This window comes from Augochlora pura, chromosome 11, assembly GCF_028453695.1.
Source record: "Augochlora pura isolate Apur16 chromosome 11, APUR_v2.2.1, whole genome shotgun sequence".
Lineage (NCBI taxonomy): Eukaryota > Metazoa > Arthropoda > Insecta > Hymenoptera > Halictidae > Augochlora > Augochlora pura.
The window spans coordinates 2,762,160-2,778,518 of NC_135782.1; the positions used below are offsets into that span (position 1 = coordinate 2,762,160).

A 16,359-nucleotide genomic window follows, 5' to 3' on the forward strand; every position below is an offset into this window, starting at 1 on the left:
ATGTTTGTCGAATTATTAAAGCGAAAGATTGCTTTTAATTATTTGACGGTGAAGAAGCAAGGTTTTTAAATTTACTAAAAAATGGCTACTTGTTGATTTGTTATAAAAAAAAATATACCCAGTTTCGACAGGATTCGATCAACCCGTATGAACGTCTCAAGACATCGTCCGCGAAAAGTGAAAGGATAGAACCGCAGCGTCCGGCCATTTCTTTTTTGTTCGCCTTCCGTTAACGACTAAATCAGCGACGAAATTGGAACAACGTATCGAGAAGCGTTTAAATCTCGTTCGCCCATTGAGCCGGCCAGGAGACGGAAACAATAGCGGCCTCCGGCCGGAGGCTTTAACTAGGCGATCACAATGAACGCATAAATTCTGGTTAACAAATTCGCCCCGGAAAATGGTTGATTTGCCTCGCCTCTCCGCAGGTTGCCCCGTCTCTTTCCCGTGCACGGGCCGCACGGTGGAACGGGACGAAGGCAGCTGCTACAATAGTCGCCCGCGGCGATTAATGGCGTCCGGTCGGTGATCGTAAATAACAATAAACCAGTTTACTCGAGGTACCGTCGGTCGCGTGGCTTCCGCGGTTCTGGGAAACCGTTCGTGCCGCTTTTGCGCCACGTCAATAAGGCCTCCACCGACGAGAGGGCAATTAATTATTCCCCCGGACATGAATCGCGATTCCGTTCGCTGAAAGATTTTCCAACCGTTCGCCGAGATAACAGGCGAGGAAGAGGGAGGACACCGCGACATCTCCGGGAAGAAAAGGTCCTCGCGACAAATGAGTCCCCGCGGAACTTTATGCGTTCACGGCGCTCGAAAAAGCTATAGGGTAGAACGTTTGATACGCGGTTTTATGCTTTCTTAGCGATTTGTTCCTTTGTTATTGGGGTGCTTGCAATTTTTTTAACTCCACAGCTTTCTTTTAACAAACACTGCATGATAAATAATTTACAATATCAATTAGAAAATATTAAATAGCTATTATAATTATATATACGGTCCATCCCCCTGATTCATCCCCTAACTCAGAGTTCACCCATCAACGACACCTAATCACCGCGATAACGCAAGATTACTCCACAAAATCACCGACTCTTCACAATCGTGCTCTCTTCTGCTCTCTCCGCTTCCTCGAACCAGCGCGAGCCGTATCCGCGCCGATTGCAGCATCCCTTCGGCAGCCATTGGCTCCGTTCACGAGATCACCGTCCGATTTCCACATCCCCGGGAGAGAGATTCGATGCAGGTACATTCGCAATCGCGCTGGAAACTCTCGGTAACCGAGGATCTCGAAAATCCGCCGGTTTGACGGACGGCGTTGCAGGCCGGTTTAACACAGTCTGGTAACCCGTGCTCTGTAAAAAGGCGAAGTGAGAGGCGCGGAGCGCGCGTTCTGGAAACTGGCCCCGGGAGAGGAAAAGCTTATTCAATTCAATTCTAATGGCATCGAGTGAATAGTTGCATTCGCGATATCGTGTCGCGACGGCCGATCCGCTTCGCGAGCGGACTCCTTTCGAACGACGAGAGTATTCTCGCCACGTTTTCCGCGCGACACCGTGAACATCGCGCGGCTCTTCAAAGAGCGGGGCCGCCGCCGCCGCCACCGCCGCCGCCGTCGTCGTCGTCGGGCCTGACGTATCGTTAATATAAATTACACCCACACGCGGGTGCCGCGTCACCCGAGGACGAGGGAACAGCATTGAAAAGCCGCGTCGACGTATTACCAGATTCTTAGGAATGCTTATAATTTTACGAGCCTCCTTAATATGCGCTTAGCTTCTGCCGCGGTAGCTGCGGTCCTCTCTCCACCTCCTTCCTTCTTTCTCTCTCGTTATCTCTACCTCTCCTTCTCTCTCTCTCTCTCTCTCTCTCTCTCTTCCTCTCTCATTCCTTCTTTCTCCCCGTTCCGCACCGTTCCGCCAACCCCAACCGACCCACCCCTCCGCATGCCTACGTACGACATTTTCTACTTAACCTTTGAACCAAGATCGTTCGCGCGTAGCAGGTGCATTCCACCTTGCGGCGCGACGATCACTCGAAAATCCGCTCCGCGGAGGCGCGGTCGCTCGGTCTCCTCTTTGCGAGCCGCGCCTGCACACCGCCGTAGAACGTCTCTATATTGGACACGGCTCAGCGAAGAGGGATTCCGTCGAGATTGCAGTTTCCTCCTATTTCGCCGGCTCACCTTTTTCCGCGTTTCTTCTTCCTCGTTTCTACGACGAGCTGCGAGTTTTCTCTTCGCTCTTGGCTTCCGTTGCTTTCCATGTTTTGCTGGTTATTTGCAAAATTTGTCCGTCGTTCTTCCTCTTTCTTTCTCCGTCTTTATTTTTATGTCGTTTTTTCTCTGTCTTTCTTTATCTTTTGTTCTCCCTCTTTCTTTCTCTGTCTTTCTTTGCATATCTTTCTTTCTATGTCTCCCTTTCTTCTCGATCTTTGCTCTTATTTTTTCCTCTTATTTTTCCTCTCGTTCTCTCCTCTTGTTCCAACCTCTCTTTCTCTCCTTTCTTTCTCTCCTCTTGTTCTAACCTTCCTTTTCTCCTCCTTTTCTCTCCTTTTTATTTTTCTCTCTACCATCTCCTTCTTTCTCCTAATTTTTGCACAACAGTTTTCTCCTATTATTTGCTCTTTGTTCGCTCTTTACTTGCTCTTTATTCTCCGTCTTTTATTAATGTTAAATGCCGCAAAGGCCGCGGAAACGCGGAAACTTCGCGAGGAATGCTCGGCTACACCACTCGCTGCAGAATTATTGAGATTGAAGTTTCTGCATCTTCCCCGCGAGAACGATGCAGTCGGAGAGTGGCTGTTTATTCGAAGATATTCGAAGTCTCGGGCTGTCTTCGCTGCGAATGTATTTCGCTCGCGAGAATCTTCATTTGATTTCGGAGAAAAGTTGTCCGTTCTCGCGTCCGAAGATTTACGTGCCCAGCACGGTTTCGCGGAGATGAAGAGATCAATTTTAGCGCGGTTCCAGTAACAATTAAAGTATTATTAGACTTTGTTAATTGATACATCCTCTTGCTATTAAACCAATTTATTATTTATTTTACAATATATTTAAATATTGTGGAACATAGGAAGATGGAATTACCTGGAAAATGACGGAAATTTATTCGAAAATTTGTAGAGAAAATTCCAATGACTCAAGAAGAGAAATAATATTTAATGAATATCGACAGCTATTACGAATTGCGAGAACGTGGAAAATCGTCATCGAATGATCCTCGTTATCGCCTATTACCCAGCTCCGATTCAAGGAGTCACAAAATCAGAGCGGCGCCGCGACGTGTTAATTAAGCATCGGTTAATAGAGTCCAACAAGTTTCTTTCACTATGGCGCCACACTACTTGGCTAAGAATTTCAATTAGCCGTGGAAACGATCGAACTAAGACAATTACAAGGGAACGGGGGGGAGGGGGAGAGGGAGAGGGGGTCGCATTTCCGGGTTTTAACGAATGAACTGCAGATTAATTAAGCCCGCTCCTCTCTCCTTCTTTTCGCCGGCGCGATCGAGGCGCAGACGGTCGGTGCGCACGGCGAGCACCATTAACGATAATTGAGCTATCTCCTCGTTATTTAATAACGATCTTTCATCGAGCCGATGATTAGTATAATGCACATAGGATTTTGCAAGATCATCGCTAAAAATAAAATACTCTCAATATTATCGATCGTATGACTGCAGAGCCTTATAATTATTCCTCTCCTTTTAAAAACTTTAAAAAATAATAAAAGAACGTTTATGCAACTAGATCAATTTCCAGACATTACCTTAAACTATTGACATTATAATAATAAAATTTATTTATAACAATTCTATAAAAATTCTAGATAATGCGATGCGATTCTTCTTGGACTCGAATCGTCCTATTGTTACGGGACTAGTAGGTGTAGAATACTTTAAGAGATTTTTCCACGTGACATTTCCGTGCATTAATTCTGCGGTTCGCAGATCGAAAGGTGAAAGATAGAGAGAGAGAGAGATATACCGATCCTTTATCTCGCAAAGGAGTAATGGGGAAACTCGTTTTGTTTCTCGCGGCGTCCAGGAACCCGACGCGCCGCGGCCGTTTCGTTTATATTCCACCGGGAATATAAGCGGACGAAATATCAAAGGTTTTCGCGGATCATTTTTCATTCCCATAATCGGTCGTCTCATCTCGAGCAGCTCGTGACACTGCACAAGCTGACAGTGACGAATCGACAGTTGGCTGAAGTCAACCCTTGAGACACACTGGCCGCTGACCGGCGTGTTGTCTCTCTGTCCCACGCGTTTCGTGACTAATGAAAACGTAGCGTCCTTTCGAATCCGACGAGTCGTATGTTCCCGGCGAACTTTGTACAGTGTGAGAATTCTTCGATGTTTCTCGCAATTTGCGAGGAAAATGAAAATAAGAGGCTTCGAATATAGAGTTAGGTTTCTTCGATTTATTATAGAGTCTCAAACGTTATTATGGCAAGGTTGGATTTATTGAAATTTTGTATTATTTCGATTGCAATGTGAGCTCCAATAAAATTGTTTGTTAAAAGAGAAAATATTTTTATAATATCTGAAATTGTAAAAGGAAGTTCAGAGATCATTTTGCCTATTTTGCTGTTACTATAAAAAAATTATTGCACGATAATTATAATTTTTATTCCTACATATTTAAATACAAAAAATGAAACTAGCTGTATGAATATCGACTTATTAAAATGATTTAAGAATCAGTGAAACGTGAATCAGTGATTGGAACCAGATCGTCATATCGGCCACACTAGCTTCCACGTCCGTGGAATAACAATTTCGTTGCAAAACATCCCGCGCGGTTTCTTCGTGATTTTGCATTATGCAGTAGACGTTTCGACGCGGACAGATTTTAATTCCGAGTCCCCGAGGTGGCAACTTTCTTCGCGCGGATTCCATACCGCCTTGCTGTTGATGGCCGCGGACCGCCGCGTCTGGGCAACGCTCGTAATTATGGGAGGAAATTAATGTAATTACAACTGGTCGCGTTCATACATTGACGATTACGCGCGCGCTTAAATGGCGACTCGGGAAGTTCTCGTTCGTTCGCAAAAGAAGAAAAAAGAAGAAGAAAGAAAGAGAGACAGAGAACCGAGCGCGATGGGGCCCTTCTCCCGGTCTCTCATAAACGAGCCGAGGTGACTTTCGCGTGCCATACTGGTTTTCCGCGGCTTCGCTATTGAAAAATGCAACCGGGAAATCGGGGTGGAAAAACTCGGAATAATAAATTCTCCCCGAAAGTATTTCGCGCTCATGCGGTTCGCATAGTTCGCGCTTCCGCGACGGGAGAGCCCTCGGACAATTTGGCTTGGCCGTCTACTGTTTCGAAGTAGTTTCACTGTTGTTCGATCGAAACCAGAAAGAAATATTGTAAATAGTTTAGCCGGCTTTCGTCGCGTAGTTTAACTATTTTATAAACGTGTTTAAACGAAGCTCGAATCGATTGAACTTAATTGAACTTAATTAAAACTGATGTGAAAGTTAATTTTATTCAGTCTTGTTCAATGTGAAGTATGTTTAATTTAAATTCTTGAGCGTATCAATGTTTTTAAACTCGGTTATTAAGCTTTGTTAATTTGAAATATGTTTAAATTGAAATTGTACACTTTAATTGCAATTTTATTTAAATAGGTTGTCGTTTAATAAAACTTACGAAATAATTTTGTTATTAGTAATATATGCTGTTTAAAACAATTGATATTAACGCTTAATAGAATTATTGAAGAAGCAATATTATTGAATTAATTATTATTTATAACTAAAAGTTATTTGAGAATAATTTATTCATAAATTTAATAATACTATATTCGTAGTTACACATATGTATATTTAAAGAATACTGTATCGATTAGATTTGCATAAAACTAACAAAATATACTAATTAAAAATTGTTTAAATTGAAAAACGATCAAAAACAAAAGTGTCAATATTATTAAAAAATATTATATTATATTATATTACACTCGCGTATCGTTCACAGTAAATTTACATTTGATATCAATATATTTTCCAATGTTGAGTATATTTCAAAAATAAAATCACATTTCCTAAAATAACAATCACGGTTTTCAATATTTTATTAATCGCATCGATAAAATACACGCGTTAGAAAACATTATTGTGAAACACATTGCCTGTCGTCTACGCTCAAGAGCGAAATTTAAACAGCTAGTACACGGAGCTGCGGTGTCCGAGCGGTTAAGGAGATGGACTTGAAATCCATTGGGTGCTCTACCCACACAGGTTCGAATCCTGTCCGCAGCGAATTGATTTTTTTTTCAAAATTTCTTCACCAAATCCCTCCGCACACCTTACTAAACAACTTCCACTCGTTTTACAATTTTTCACAATCGCAATTAACATTAAAAAACATGTTTTTCCACCGCCACCTCTGCGAGACCGCTTACAAATGAAATTTTCACGTGGCAATTTTTGACATTTTGACAAAACGCTTATACAGAATCGAATCAACAAATTTCTATATTTTTAATACCGTTTCTCTTTCACCAATGGTTATTGTAGTACAACAATAAGTTAAATAAGAATCGTGTAAACGTACCGGCGGCACACGAGCGCGCCGCGGATATTCGTTCGCGCCGTAAGTATGAAATATGCAGATTTGAACAGCGATTAGGAAGTTGTAATTCGTCATCGCACCTACGCAATAAGTGTTCCATTCAACGGAGATTTTACGAAGGTGATAATAATTTTGCAAGGGGGGGTTACGCAGGGACTCGATAAATCCCGCGCCTGACGTTGATGCATCGCGTAAGATACGATATTTCTAAACGAAAACCGTCATATCGTTCTATTGCGCGACGTTGCATTTGACAGGGCGTTCGCTAACAATGTTCAGAGGACCAACAAAATTATTTGCCGGCTATTTTGCCGTCTTTGTCTTTATTAAAAAGATTTAAGAAGGAAATGTACTATAGTTCTGCTTTCGGTAGGTTATTTTACTAACTGGAATTATTATTTTTTCGACAGCGAAAATAATATTTTTTAATTTATTATTGGATTAGTCGTTCTTTTGCGGATATTTAGATCGCTTCTGTTATGTTTAATATATTTATATAATTTTTATTGCATGATGGTTATTACATGGTTGATAATTTTCGTCGCATCGCATAGCAGTTGATTTTATTACAATAATTATTATATGATAGTTACAGTATTAATTTTGGTGAGACAAAATTGGCAGAGAAAATGCGCCGGGAATCGTCGCGATTAGGAACATTTAGGCGAACCGCCCTTATTCCGGGAGAATATTCGCGACGAGAACGGTTGACGAACTATTCCGTCCCTCGTCTACCGTACAATGAAGACGAGTTTCCCGCGTGTCAAACAGAGAGCGGCAAGGTAACGATGGACAAAGAGAGAGAGGGAGAAGCCATGGGGGTCAGAGACTCCCGGCAACATTAGAAACCTTTGACACATCGAGGGGTAGACGAACGCGGCGGCGGCGACGACGACGGGCGGCCGTAGACAGAAGCCATTTCATAAAAATTCCTCGGCCACCATTCTTTTCTCTCTGGTCGCCCCTCTCTCGTGTTTCGCTGCCTCGCGCCCGCCTAAGCCCACAGTAATTGAAGAAACAAAAGGGGACTGCAATTATGCCGGGCAATTACGCGGCCGGGGCCATGGCCGCGCCTGCGCTCGCCGCCGGTACCATGGCGTCGCGGCGCTTTCTTCCACGCTCGACGCAACATTTTGATGAAATTATTTCCTACGCGCTCGTAAAACCGCGCGTATTCGTGCCAGACCGGAAGCGTGCTCCGCGTCGCGAATAAAAATCATCCGGCGCGGGGGTGGGATTGAGCTATTTTCTACGGTGGTCTGCCGCGCGGCCAGACGCTCTCTTGCAAACACATAAATTTATATAAACCTTTGCCTTTCAGTCATCAATCATTTATAATAACAATAGTTATTATTACTGTTGTTATTTAATTATTTCGTAGCAAAGACGTGAAAGTCCATGAGAAACATTTTCTTTAATAATTAGTGATGGTACGCGAATTTTTATTTTTAATTTTTATATTGTCAATGCAATTAATGTATGCGGTGAAAAAATACGTTCTTGAATGATTAAAGAATGTTTGTTTAAACGATCCTAAATATTCGCCGCTATCGTACATTTCAAATATTGATGTCGGTGAATTGTTTTACCAGGAGCTTCGTCGTAGGTCGTAAATAGCAAATGACGGTCATCGATCAGAGAATCACCGTCCGACGGCGATTTCGCAAACGTTGCACAAGATTGCTGACCGCCTTGACGCAATCGGAAAAAAGAAACCGGAGGGAGGGAGAGAGAGAGAGAGAGAGAGACAAATCGCTGACAATTATGCGAGTAAATAATTAAAGCTTCGTCGTGTCGGGCACTCGCGGTGAAACCTGTTGCAAAAACATGATAATGGGAGGAAATAAGGAGGACTCGTTAGGCAACAGATAATATACCACTTTGTAGTAAAAGCATCGGGAATTTTTCTAAAATGTTCGAGTCATAATTTTAGTGATAATCATAAAACTCTTCGCGCGATTGTGTTACCGGTTACGCGCGAATTATGGTCTAACAGCTCGCTGTTTCATATTTCGCTTACCGAATATGATTACAAATAAATACAATTATTGATAAAAATGGAATTATAATCGAACGTAATTGTACAAAATAATGATAAATGAACATAGCTCTAAAGAAACCTGATCACACCTGAATATAATTATAAATGAACATAATTGTAAATCAACATAACTGTAAATAACCAAAATTATAAATAGACACAATTACAAATACATTTAAGATACAATACCGTTACAGTTAAATGCATACGATATAATAAATAATTACACAGAATATAAAATTGCCAAAAAAGGTATTTTTTCTTTTCGCGTAGTAGCTAATACCTTTGTTATCGACCATTCCACGATAAAAGTTATTCGACCGGTCGCCACAAAAGTAAAGTTCGTACAGGTTCGCGGCTCGCAGTGCCATAAAAATGCTTGTGCTCGCGCACCCATAACGAGGCGGCGGCGTCGGCTCTCTTGCTCCCCATTTTCTCAGCAGTCCGCGGGATACGCGCGCGCTCAAGAGAGAGAGAGAGAGAGAGAGAGAGAAATCAAACCCGCCGACGTTACGTATTAGCATACGTTTTCTCCGTTGCGGGATGACCGTAAAGTAAAGCTGTCGGCTATCGCGGAAATCACGGCGAGCCATTGTGCGACCGGGGACAAATGTCCCGTGTCGGTACGAGAGCCGCCGGCGAGGGAAAAAACGACGCTGCTTGCTGCGAGGAAGACGCGACGGAGATAGAAGAGGCGATGGGAGAAGAGAAGAAGAAGAGAGAAGGAGAGAAAGAGAGAAAGAGAGAGAGAGAGCCAAGTGAAAAATAAAAATAAAGAAAGAGAGGCAAAGAAGAGAGAAAAAGAGAAAAAGCCAAAGAAAAGAGATATTCAAAGAACAGAGGAAGAAACAAAGAGAAATAAAGAGAGAGAGAGACAGGAAGGAAGATAAGGAGAGAGAGAGAGAGAGAGGCCGAAGCCGAGGCGGAGAAACGCGAAAGCGCAAATAAGACGTCGCCGCGTCGTTTAGTCGATCGTGGAAGCGCATCGGAAATCGCATGCGGAGCCGCGCTGGGAGAGGTTTACGACCTTCGTTATCCTCTTTGCGCACTCATCAAGCCGGGGAAGAGGAGAACGCTTCCCGGCAAATATTTCCGAAGAAATAAGTAAGCGGTGACCGGTGCAAGCAGACGCGCCCGACAATCGCGATCGCCGATGCCGTATTCTCTCTCCGTTTCCGATTCACCGTTCCGCCGTTCCGCCGTTCCGCCGTTTCGCCGTTCGGCCCCGCGGTGATGTACTGAAATGGAATTATCTCTCCGATCCCCTTCGATTCGATCTCCCTCGTTCTTTCGTTCGCCAGGCCGTTGGTGACGTCTTCTTTCGTTTCTTTCCCGACACCGTTCCGTGAACGGCCTGGCCACGAAGAGGAGAGAGAGAGAGAGGAGAGAGAGCAGCCCCTCTTTCGCGCGTCCGCCGGCAGATCGGAACTCCGAAGAGGGTTTCGCTGGCAGAATGTTTCATTTAAAGCTCTATAAGTATCTGCGATGCGCGAACACCTTTTTTGAGTTTGACTTAGCGCGAACGATTCATTATTATGAATTCTACTTGCTACAAAGACTTTATTAGCATAATAATTTTGCAAGAAAATGCTCTCGCGTGATTCTAAGGTACGGCCACCGGCGCTGCCTCTAACCTATTTTCCTTTCTGCCACAGTTATCTCCCGGAATGCCATAATTACGTAATGCTACTGCTTACACGGTATTTAACATTGATAAAGAATTCTTATCAGTCTGACCTGTGCGCGGAATGAAGCATGCAGATACTGTGCGTGCTACACGCTCCAAGCCCTGCTTCGCCACGTGTAAACCCCTTATCAGTGTTAAATATAATTGTCATGCTATACGGCTCTGTGTGCGCGGATATTATTTCGACACGATGATCGCTTTGATAGTTTCGTTGGTCGGGGAACTAATTGTCAATTTGTTTATCGCTTGATACGCGCACAGAGACACTGTATAGAAATTATAAGACTGTATTTTTTATTGCGATTTTATAAAATGGTTGAAATAAATTAGATATAAAAGAAACTAAAAACTATTCAAGCACCAATTTTCAACGCAAATAGCAAAATCATTTCAATTTCCACAATGAGATATCTAAAATGTATAATAAATATGGAATAAACGAAAACTTATTAATGAAACTATTTTTAATTTATTTACAACAACTACAGCTATTATCGAATAAGGATAGGTGAACCGCTGAAATAATTATAATCTCGCTAATCGAATAATGGAAGCATCGCGCGTACACGGAGTCAGAATGTTAATTAGTTCCCATCGGTGCGCTGTTAGGAGCCGAATAAAAAGTTGCGCTGAACCGTGCGCGCTCGGCTCGCAAGAAAGTTTTCACGGAAAGGTTAGGGTAAGGAAAGGAGAGGATCCCCGCGACGACGCGGCGCTCCGACGGCACGGGTTTCAAAAGCGTAATCGTTTTCACCGCAATCTTTAAGTTCGCAGGAAGGTTAGGGCACCCCCCAAGGAGAAGAAGAAGAAGAAGAGGAAGCTTTTCATCGCTTGAATATCGAAGAATTTGTCGCTCCGCTTGAAGCAGGTCGAGCGAGAAGTGAACATCAAAGGATCCTCTTCCTCGACCCTGTTTCGGCTGCTACGATCTCCCCCGCCTCCCCCCCCTTTATTTCGCCAACGTAATAATCATTTATTATCCGGCCGTGTAATAGACGGTACACGCTGCGATATTATGAAGTTGCGAAATTAAGGCTTTGTTTAAAAATTAGCCGGCCGCACGTTCAACGACTCACCCCTTATCATGAACTTTAACCCTCGGGGGGGTCCATCATTCGCCTCCGTTACGCTTTCCTTCGTCGTACAATGCTCCGTCGAAATTGTTAATTAGGCGCCGTGGAGTATTTAACAGAATCACGTGCATTGTACTATATTTTTTGAAGTATGTTTTTTACGATTAACAAATATTAATATTAATAAATATTAATTTTTAGTAGACAGTTGAGTGTAGGCTATACTATAGACAGCTAACTGTACACAATTATACTATTATAATTATTCAACGTATACCATAGCATATTATATTATTATTATTATCTCATACTATATATCTTTTAAAAATTCTTACAAGATTTTAATCCTTTAAAATCAACGAGGACAACTTTTTACTTCGCCGAAAGATCGCGACACGATCGATCGATAATCGGAAGATCGGAGGGAGAATCAAAAATAAGGGAATGAAACGCGCGCGGCTACGCGAGACGCGCGAAATTGATGAAAGTATGCCGGGTCCGCGCATTCCGCGGGAGCTTCGAGTTTCTGACCAGTTTTGGCAGCCGGGGCTCTCTACCGCCGCATCTCCACAGTCGAGCGCATCTGTTCGGCCGATAACACGACGCGCGAAGCGACGCGTCGCGTTTCGCGCTCTTATTAATGAGAGGACATTCCCGTCGAGCCGGGCGAGATCGCTTCGTTCGCCGGGATCCGCCGAATGAAAGCCGAAAACGCGAAGAATCCGTGGATACAACGCTCGATCCCGCCCGGGAGGGGACCGCCGAATGAAAAACAGATGGCGGGTAGCCGACGCCCGTCGCCGCCACGGAAATCATGGCTTTTTCGCGCCACGCCTTTGATGCCGGACACGTGCGCGACCCTCTCCGCGATCTCATTCCCGCTTTGATTCCGTCGGGGATGCCGTCGAATGGTGACGACGGCGATAATTCTCGGTTATTTCAAGCGGGCTGGCTAACGCGACCGAGAATCGTCTCCGGAGCGTTGGTCGCGTTCTAGGGCAATTTGTGTTTGTTCCGAGCGATTGCTATGAAATTCGGGAAACTATATTATCCTCGAGGTCTTTATGGTCGTGGCAATGTTATATGTGGGTGTTATTTATTGTTAATAATTTAATTAAAAGAAAGAGTCACATGTCTGGTTTAGTCAATAAAATTATAAAACAAGTTTAACGGTAATAAAAAAATAAATAAATTGGTTAAGCAATTAATTTACTGGTTCAAAAGACGCAATAGTTTCTCAACGCGACACACACGGATGGAATTGAAGGCAGCCACTTGACAGGCGAGGAGGATCTCACTGAATTGACGCGACGATCGCTCGCTCGCTCGCTCGCTAGCGCGCGATCCCTTAATTGTGATCTCGGAACGCGCAGGTGACTCCCGGGGGCACGCGTGTGCTTTCCGCCGCGGCACGCACCGGAGGTGTCTCTATTAACTCCGGGAAGACTAGAGAGAGAGAGAGAGAGAGAGAGCGCCGTGCAAAATATCTGGGCTCAAGGGAAGCGCTCTATATTAGCTCGTTTTATGCAGACGCGCCAGCCGCGGCTTCTATCAAATTAAGTTCATACGGGGTTCTCTACCGCCTTCCGCGTGCAACCCGACCTGTTTAGAATCTTAGCTGAGGCGCGAAGTTCGCCCCCCTTCGATCGATCGGCTCATCTGGCTCGGCGCCGTTTAATCAACGCGGTGTATCACACGCACCTTTTAATACACCTCGATGCGCTTCGCGAGTACCTATTCGAAATCAGTGCATGTATCTTGGGCAAGTATGCACACCTGTGCTTAGAGCAGTGGGGGAGACTTTGTATCGATGTTAGAATTATAGTAATAAATTAGAGTTTGTTAAAGTTTTCTTATTTTAGGGATAAAGTTCTAAATTGTTTAGGCATAAATATGGGAGAGATTTGTAAAATAAAGCCACGTTTAGGGGCAATAATTAATTGTGTTTCCACCCCTTTACAATAAAAATTGATTCTCCTTGCTCACGCAATTAGCAACAATTTCAACTACGCGATCTCGTGCGCCGCGCATGATATTTTTCAGACAAACTGAGACGTAACTTCTGGTTAAATTCCAGCCGACTTTTCCCAAGTGATGAACACGACGAGATTATCTCTTTATTATACTTATCGGCGTCGAAGCATCTCAGGGCACCTCATAAATTTTTCAGCGACCGAAACGCGGGCGTCTCGATCTTAATGTCCACGGTAAACCCCGGCCGGAGCAATTATTAATTTGTAGCGAAACCGTTTTCTCCCTCGGCGGTACGCGCCATATTTAATTAGCGCACAACGAATCCTGTAATCGGCCACGGTTTCGCCCCGCGAGGAGTTCTCCGTTCGTCGGCTCGACGATCCAAGAAAAATGCGATTCAGATTACGTGTGTTCGCGTGTTTACACGCCGCATTGTAGAATGTCGCTGGCGTGGATAGCCATCTCTTTCTCTCTCTCTCTACGGTCGGACGATTCCGTGGGCTGTGTCTAACATTTCCATTTAATTGATATCTTGCCGTGGAATTGACCGTCGTCACGCGCGCGCGACCCGATGATGCTCGATTCGGAATCGCGGAGCTTTACGGCGCCCCGTGGTGCCGAACAGCAATTCGAAAATTAAAAAGGAATTGCTAGTAGTGTCGGGGAAATTAAAAATAGATGAGACGATTTTGAGTAACTATTTTTTAATAATTATCTTCTATTAGCGTTTAAATAACAAGTCATTTTAAAATTGTTTATTCTGCCCCAATGAGCCAATATATGACCGTAAAACCTAATCGAAAAGGATCAAAGAATTCCTCATAAAATCGTGATTTTAATTGAGCATAAAATTGTAATTACAATTGAGGAATACATATTTTGCATCGATTCGAGGCACTCGTCGAGCCTGCCGAGCAACAAAACGAGCACGAAGATGCGCGCGACAACGTTTCCCGAAGTCTGAGAACGTTCACACGTCTGTCATTTCTGCGGGCCGCCGACGGGTAGAGTATTCCCTCCGCGAAAACAGCTCGCGGCGCACGGTACGGTCACCAGTCACGCGACCAACATTTTGCTCAGAGCTCTAAGCCCGGATCGTACACATATAATTGCCGGTGGCAGGGGGTGCGTTTTTTTTTATTTCGCCGTTCATATTCCTGCCGAGAATTTAATTGTTTGCAATTCAAATGGCGGAGAGAGAGAGAGAGAGAGAGAGAAGTCCGGCTCGGCATTAATACGCTCGCGTTTTATCGCCGTGGATGCAGCAGCGGGAAACGCTAATTTCAGGAAGCGAAACAAGCAACCGGGAATAATGCATTAAACATTCATAACGAAGCGACGATGGGTATATGCCAAGGGAGAATTTGCATACGTCACGTTTCTAGAATTTCGAGGGAAATGTGTAATGTTTGTTGCTATTTAATTGGAAAAAGGCTGGGCGACGGCAGACGATGACGGAGCCAATCGCGTTTTATTATCGGCTGTTAGGGTATTTGTTTTATTATTGATTGCGCCGATGGGAGAAGGGAACTATTATAATTTAAATATGTAATATAATTAGCAATGTTTGAAGATGTTTTCACAGTAATTTGTTTCATTTAATTGTCAGAGATTGTTTATTTAATTGATTTTAATGGATCGGGTCGAAACGACCCGATTACAGTACGCAGAGGGTTGAATTTTCTTAATAAAATTTGAAGCAAATTTAATTTTCTATTTCTATCTGTGTAATAATGTTAAGACAGCTTCGAAAGACTGTTGCAATGATAGTGCGTTAAAATTGTATCACAGTTACGAAAAGAATTGGGCAATTAGGTTATGTAATGTAAACTCGTCAAGATGGCGGCTACGCTGCGGACTGTAAAAATAGACGAGAGATGTAACAAGCTTCGCGTTGGATACAGCGGACGATGCTGAACGAAACAATCATTCGTGGCAAGGGTAGCATAGCAATTTTATTTACTCAATAGAAATAAAAATAAAAAAACTTTTAACAACGAAATAAAAATGAACAAGCTCTTAATAATGAAATAGAAATAAAAAGCTCTTAATAACGAAATAAAAATAAAAGAGTCACCACTCGCTAATAATGAAACTTTTAACAACGAAATAAAAATAACTCACGAGTGGCAAAGGGTTAATTCCTCATAACCTGTGAAAATGATTGCAAGCACCGTTGGTGGAACAACAGAATTTCAATGAAACAGCGACAGCTAGGTGTCCGGCATGGACGTAGGTGGTCCCGCGCGTTCGTTAAGGTAACATTGGGTAGATTCGAAGATAAACAGAAGCTACACCTCGAGTAACACGTACGGAATTAACATAGCTGAGCGCGGTTCGACGTTTAAAAGCCGATCGCATTTCCATACCGGTGCCATTCGGTCCCATTTCAGGCCCCCGGCTCTATACCCCTTTCGCTAACCCGCTCGTCTATATTTGCCCTCGGACCTCTCCGAAGACTCATTTATATCCTGTTATCCGGTGGGATCTTTATACGCGCGGCGGCGGGCTTCCCTCGCGCGCAGCCTCCTCTCTTCCGTTGTACCTGGCCGTCACCTTTCTCCCTCCCTTTTTTATTCCATCTTTTTTCATTCCGCCTCGTTGTCATCCTAACCTCCACCTTTCTTTGATTAATTTTTCGACCCCTCCGACCGCTCTTCTATTTTTCTTCAGATCTCAGAAAAATCGACGTTCACGATCATTCTCCATATTGTGTAATTTTGTTTGTTAATATATGGCGACGGTGTGCAGGTAATAATGAGATGGGCGACGGTGAAGAGTAAAATGAATAATAATTAATAACGAAAGGGATGAGAATGGAGAGTAAAATGAGGAATAATGAATATTAAAATGGGTAATAGTAAAAAGTGAAAGGAGTAATAATAAATAATTAAATGGGCAATAGTGGAGACTAAAATGAGTAATAATAAAAATTAAAATGGCTAATAGTAACTACAATTTACTAGCAATTCACCGTTTTACCGAATCGTCGAATTTCC

The 16,359-nt window shown here is 43.4% G+C and overlaps 1 protein-coding gene and 1 non-coding gene across 2 annotated transcripts in view; one reads left to right on the plus strand and one right to left on the minus strand.

Moving 5' to 3' along the window:
- Vg (transcription factor vestigial) overlaps positions 1-16,359 on the minus strand; it is a 95,735-nt gene that overhangs the window by 31,484 nt on the left and 47,892 nt on the right. The gene's annotated exons all lie outside the window — the stretch shown is intronic.
- On the plus strand, positions 6,189-6,272 carry Trnas-uga (transfer RNA serine (anticodon UGA)). The gene has a single exon. It is a non-coding gene; the product is annotated as a tRNA-Ser (tRNA).